The sequence below is a fragment of the Eriocheir sinensis genome, chromosome 37 (assembly GCF_024679095.1).
Source record: "Eriocheir sinensis breed Jianghai 21 chromosome 37, ASM2467909v1, whole genome shotgun sequence".
Classification (NCBI taxonomy): domain Eukaryota; kingdom Metazoa; phylum Arthropoda; class Malacostraca; order Decapoda; family Varunidae; genus Eriocheir; species Eriocheir sinensis.
Genome location: NC_066545.1, coordinates 223,351 through 230,435, shown reverse-complemented (window position 1 = coordinate 230,435; position 7,085 = coordinate 223,351).

The window sequence follows — 7,085 nt, the reverse complement described above, 5'->3', positions numbered from 1 at the left end:
TATGGTTCGGCAAACTGAAGTAAATACGGAACAAGAAATGAGTACGAGGAATAAAAAAACCCATTCCGGTACGTTTAAATGATTGTAATCAGTAAACACAGACTTAATGAAAAATATATGATTAAGTTATCGCTGCAGTACAAAGGAATTTGCTATTATCTCTAGTGTGTCCACATTCTGAGAATTACATATTAAAAAGGTAAAGAGCTCCAGGCACGAACAGCTCATGGGGAAATTCATCTCGGGGTTTTTACGATATCTTTGCGCCTGCAACGATAACAAATGTACGACATTTTTGTGCTTGCGTCAATAACAAATGTTATGCTAAGGAATATAACTCGTTGGTGTTGATGATATAAATATGTATGGAGCGCTGCTTTGCAGAGGATGAGATGCATGAAACAGTCTTGTATAACATGCAAAGTCACTAACAGCACGAGGATATTCAAAATCACATATTACACTTTTGCCGCATAAGAAAAAAAAAATGTCCTTAAAAATTTATCGATCATTGCCAAGTGACATCCGGCAGCAGCAGACCAGACTGGCGGTATTATTCAAGGACAGGAAGTATGAAACATCGGAAACAAGTGACAAATGGAGGTCTACAATACTTTCGAATCTCTTTCTAATTTTTCAGATTTGTGAGCTGAAGAAGATACTATTGAGTGATTGAATCGAAAATGATCCCAAAGAACATCATTTTATGTACAGTTATTACTAAGCTATCAAGAAATATCGTGTTATTGACAGATATTATGGAGCGAGACCGACTGACCATGTCGTTAGTCCACACTGAATATTATTTCATATCCCAGTTTTGGCATCTTTAGACATATCTTTAGACATAGACATAGACACATCTTTAGACATATCACTGTTTGCTGACTCAAAGATAGATTAACGAAAGGTATAAAAAGGAATAACGTTCAGGAGAGAAGCATTATCTGCACATCAAACCTATTTTCTTTCTCCGTTACCTCGATCAGGTCCTTTGTATATGTAATATACAGCAAAGGACACAATAAACCTGTCCATGCCCCAAGGAGCCGTACAAATAAAGACTTATAGCTTTTCTTTTGAGGGAGGGCCAGCACTCCTTCTGAAGCTCTCTATAGAAGAAGTTTTATATTTTTTTTTTAAATGGAAAGATAAAAGTCCTTATTAGTACGGCCCCTGAAGTTGCATGGGGATGTGTGTTGAATTCTTTGCCCCTTATTACACATACAGAGCACTTTTTCCTACAGAGACAGCTCAAGTACAAAAAAACAAAAAGAGCAACACAACACCCCGCTATACGCTGCTTCGAAAAAATAAAAAAAGAACGAGGGGTCACAACAGAGGTCAATTTTGGGTGGAGAGGTGCCCTGATACTCTACTCTTGAAAGAGTTAAATTCGTAGGCAGGAGGAAATACAGACGAAGATGCTGGCTAACTCTTGCATAAGGGATTTGGATAGTACAGAGATTAGCAAGAGTAGAATGTCTCGTGAAACAGGGCCGCCGGAGTTTAGGAGGCAAGCAGTTAGCAAGTTCAGAAGAGAAGTCAGCCTGAAGGTATCGATAGTAGATAGAAAGAGATGCAACATAGCGGCTGCATTTAAAAAGTAGAAGAGTTCTAGTAAGAGGATGGGAGTTGATGAGACAAAGAGCCTTTCACTCTCATTATATTTAGCAGAGCTGTGAGTGTGGACCCCCCCACACAAGAGATACATACTCCATACGAGGGCGGACAAGGCCCTTGTATATGGACAGCATCTGAGAGGGGGAAAAAGAAACTGGCAGAGACGATACATAACACCCAACCTCGAGGAAGCTGATTCACCAAGAGTGGAGATAATAAGTTTCTAGTTAAGTTAACGATAGACCGAGAATGTTTAGTGTAGAAAGTGACAACTGAGTGTTGTCGAAGAATAGGGGATAGGTGTTTGGAAAGTTGTGTCGAGTTGATAGGTAGAAAAACAGTTATTGAGACATTGAAAGACACCAAGTTCCTCTTGTTCTATTCGGAAATGATAGCAAGATCTGAGGTTATGCGTTCTACAGCGTTCAGTCTGGAGTCATGGAATTCCTGTTGAGAGGGTCTTCTGTTAAAAGTTGTTGAATACAGTAGTAGAGTCAGCGGCGTAGGAGTGAATAGGACAGTTTATTTTATGGAACGATGATCATTGATGAACAACAGAAAGACAGCGAGATATAAAACAGAGCCCTGCGTGACACCACTGCTAATATGTTTAAGGGCAGTGAACATCTACCATAGCAGAGATAGATTGGCCAGAAATAAAACTGGAGATAAAAGCATATGGAGAGGGATAGAATCCGTAGGAGGGTAGTTTAGAAAGGAAAGATTTGTGCCGGACGTTGTCAAAAGCTTTTGAGATGTCTAAGGCACAAGCAAAAGCTTTCACCGAAACGTCAAAGAGAGGATGACCAGGAGTCATTTAGGAAGGTAAGATTACCAGTAGAACGCCCAATGCGGAACCCATACTGGCCAAGTTGATAGATGCTTATGAATTTTCCGCTTAAGGATTGATTAAAAAACGAACGGTCACATTTCTTAGGCACAGGCTGTATTTAGCCGTACTTCCAGCAGGAAGGAAAGGTAGATGTTGAAAAGTAGAGACGAAAGAGTATGACCAGACAGGGTGTCAGCACGGAAGCACAATTTTTAAGGACAGTAGACGCACTCCATCGGGCCCATAAGCCTTCTGAGGTTTGAGGCCAGAGAGGACTTAGAAAATATCACTCTTAAGAATTTCAATAACAGGCATAAAGGAGTCAGAGGCGGGATGAGTGGGAGGGATCTGCCCCGTATCATCCGGAGTGGATTTTTTTTTTAAACTTTGAGCGAAGAATTCAGAATTCAGACATAGTTACAGATGTGACAGATATGCTGCCATCAGGACTAAGATGTGGGAAAGATGAAAAAGTAAAATTGTTCGAGATATCCTTGTATAGGTGCCAGAAGTGTCTGGAAGAACTAGAGAAAGGAGGTTGTGACAGTTTCTATTGGTGAAATAAAATGTAAGTCGGAGAATAGAGTTAGCACGATTCTGGACGGAAATGTAAAGATCATGATTAGCAGGAGTGCGAAAGCTCTGGTACCATTTGTGAGCTACCTCTCTATCGTTGACAGGAAGAGAACAAGCGTGATTGAACCAAGGCTTTTTAGCATGAGGAGTACAGTTAGAACATGGAATGTGTGCTTCCATTCCTGAGACAATCACCTCAGTGATGCGCTGGGCACACACAGAGGGACCTCTCTCCTTGAAGCAGTAATCATTCCAAGGGAAATCGGGAAGGTACATCCTAAGGTCATCCCACGGAGCTGAGGCAGAATGCCAGAGGCACCGCCTCTTCAGTGGATCCAGAGGTTGTACTGGAGCGATATGAAAGAATACAGAAATAAGGTTGTGATCGGAGGAGCCCAACGGAAAGAATAGTTTACCAGAGTAAACCGAAGGGTTAGAGGTATGGAAAAGATCCAAAATGTTGGGCGTGTCTCCAAGGTGGTCGAGGATACGTGTAGGGGCCGAGGCTGGCGGTGGTTGTGTTCCTTGTTGTGACCGACTTGTTAGGTTTGTTTTGTGTTTGTTCTTGTTCTGTCCGGAAATTTTATAATAAACTATTATCAATATTTTCAGTATTAAAAATATTGATGGGTTTTTTTTATAATTTTGTTAGTGTATTTTGTCAGTTATTATTATTTTTATTACTGACTATACCCCAGCCAAGAATCGAACCACAGCCGTGGAGCACGCTGCTATCTATGGTTCGATTCCTGGCTGGGTTATAATCAATCTTTCTTCCTTTGATCCATTATTATTTATTTATTATTATTTATTATTATTATTATTATTATTATTATTATTATTATTATTATTATTATTATTATTATTATTATTATTATTATTATTATTATTATTATTATAACAATAATGGTAACTATTTTTTTTTCATTATTATTAATATTTTTATGATTATTTATACACTACTACTACTACTACTACTACTACTAGCACTACGACTACGACTACGACTACGACTACCACCACTACGAGGCGGTGGCTGAGTCGACAGAGTGACGGCGCCGCGTTCAGGAGGACGCGAGCTCAATCCCTGCCCGGTGCCACCAAGCTGCGATTTTTCAGCCGCCGCCGAGTGGCTTAAAAACTACCCACATGCTGTCCAGAAGACCACCTATCAACTCGAACTCTAGATTCTAGGATTAAAGATAAGCTCCAGGAGGGCAGCATGAGCCAATGCAAGATGGCGCCACTATAAACACTCGCCTGCGCCAGAACGGGTTGGGCCGACCATCAGGCCCCACCGGGAAGAAGCCTTGGGCCGACCATCAGGCCCTACCGGAAAGAAGCCTACCGGCGCAATAGGCCGCGACGTAAAAAAAAAAAAAAAAAAAAAACACTAATACTGCTACTCCTACTACCAGCAGTTGGTTCAGCACCCTACACGTATTCCCGACCGTCTTTGAGACAAGCCTAACATACTAGACCTTTTCCTTACCTCTAACCCTTCTGCTTACTCTGTCAAACTGTTGTCTCCGTTGGGCTCCTCCGATCACAACCTTATTTCTGTATCATGTCCTATCGCTCCTGTACATGCTCTGGACCTTACGAGGAGGCGATGTTTCTGGCGTTTTGCTTCAGCTCGGTGGGACGACCTGAGGATGTACTTTTCCGATACCCCGTGGAATAACTACTGCTTCCAGAATAGAAACCTCTCTGTATGTGCCCAGCGCATTACAGAGATGATTGTCTCTGGAATGGAGGCATACATTCCACGTTCTTTCTCTACTCCTCATGCTAAAAAGCCTTGGTTTAATCACGCTTGTTATCGTGCTGTCAAAGATAAAGAGGCAGCTCACAAAAGGTACCAGAGCCTTCGCACTCCTGCTAACCATGATCTCTCTATTTCAGCCCGGAATCGTGCCAAATCTATTCTTCGGCTTACCAAAACATCTTTCATAGATAAAAAAATGTCAAAACCTTGCTTTTTCTAATTCTTCCCGTGACTTCTGGCACCTAGCCAAAAATTTCTCCTCCAGTTTCACTTCATCTTTACATCCTCTCTTTAACCCTGACGGCAGCACTGCCGTCTCATCTATCCCTTAGGCTAAACTCTTCTCTCAAACTTTTTGTAGCAACTCCACTCTGGACGATTCTGGGCATATTCCTCCTACTCCCCCCCTCCCCCTCTGACTCCTTTATGCCTGTTAGTATTCTTAAGAGTGATGATTTCTATGTCCTCTCCTGCCGCAACTCTCAGAAGGCTTATGGACCTGATGGACTGCCCCCTATTGCACTTAAAAACTGTGCCTCCGTGCTGACACCCAGCCTGGTCAAACTATTTCATCTCTGCCTGTCAACATCTACCTTTCCTTCCTGCTGGAAGTATGCTTTCATACAGCCTGTGTCTAAGAAGGGTGACCGATCCAATCCCTCAAACTACCGCCCTATAGCTTTACTGTCCTGCCTATCTAAAGCTTTTGAATCAATCCTTAACCGGAAGGTTCAAAAGCACCTATCCAGTTCTGACCTTCTATCTGATCGTCAGTATGGGTTCCGCAAGAGGCGTTCTACTGGCGACCGTCTTGCTCTCTTAACTGACCCCTGGTCATCCTCTCTTAGCCTTTTCGGTGAAACTTTCTCTGTTGCGCTAGACATATCGAAAGCTTTCGATAGAGTCTGGCACAAGTCTTTGCTTTCCAAACTGCCCTCTTTCGGATTCTATCCCTCTCTCTGTTCCTTTATCTCCAGTTTCCTTTCCGGTCGTTCTATCTCTGCTGTGGTAGACGGTCACTGTTCTTCCCCTAAACCTATCAACAGTGGTGTTCCACAGGGCTCTGTCCTATCACCCACTCTCTTCCTGTTATTCATCAATGATCTTCTTTCCATAACAAACTGTCTTAATCACTCATACGCTGATGACTCCACTCTGCATTAATCAACTTCGTTCAACAGAAAACCCTCTCAACAGGAATTACAAGACTCCAGACTGGAGGCTGTAGAACTCTTAACCTCAAACCTTCCTATCATTTCCGATTGGGGTAAAAGGAACCTTGTGTCCTTCAATGCCTAAAAAACGCAGTTTCTCCACCTATCAACTCGACACAATCTTCCAAACACCTATCCCCTATTCTTCGACAACACTCAGTTGTCACTTTCTTCAACACTATATATCCTTGGTCTATCCTTAGCTCAAAATCTCGACTGGAAACTTCACATCTCTCTTACAAAATCAGCTTCCTCGAGGTTGGGCGTTCTGTATCGTCTGTGCCGGTTCTTCTCCCCCGCACAAATGCTTTCCAAAAAGGGGCCTTGTCCGCCCTCGTATGGATTATGCATCTCACGTGTGGGGGGGCTTCACTCACACAGCTGTCTTGGACAGAGTGGAGTCTAAGGGGCGCTTTCACAATCACTTTGTTTGTTTTGATCGTTACCAATGGCGGCGATCGCCGCTATAGTTTTCCACCTGAAACTGGCCAATGGGGTAGTGGCGGCTGAAGAGGAAGCGAGTGGTGTTGAGAGTGTGGTAAGTTGCGGTGCTAGGCTAACCCCGCAGCCGCCACTACCCCATAGGCCAGTTTTACGTGGAAATACTTTACCGGCGATCGCCGCCATTGGTAACGATCAAAACAAACAAAATGACTGTGAAAGCGGCCCTAAGGCTGTTCGTCTCAGCAGCTCTCCTCCTCTTACTGACAGCCCTCTACCTCTTAAATTCCTCCGCCATGTTGCTTCTCTTTCTATCTTCTATCGATATTTTCATTCTGACTGCTATTCTGAACTTGCTAACTGCATGCCTCCCCCCCTCCCGCGGCCCCGCTGCACACGACTTTCTACTCATGCTCATCCCGATACTATCCAAACCCCTTATGCAAGAATTATAACCAGCATCTCCATTCTTTCATCCCCTTCACTGGTAAACTCTGGAACAGTTTTTCTTCTTCAGTATTTTCTCTTGCCTATGACTTGACCTCTTTCAAGAAGAGTGTATCAAGACACCTCTCCACCCGAAATTGACCTCTCTTTTGGCTACTCTTTACTTTTTACTTTTGTGGGAGCG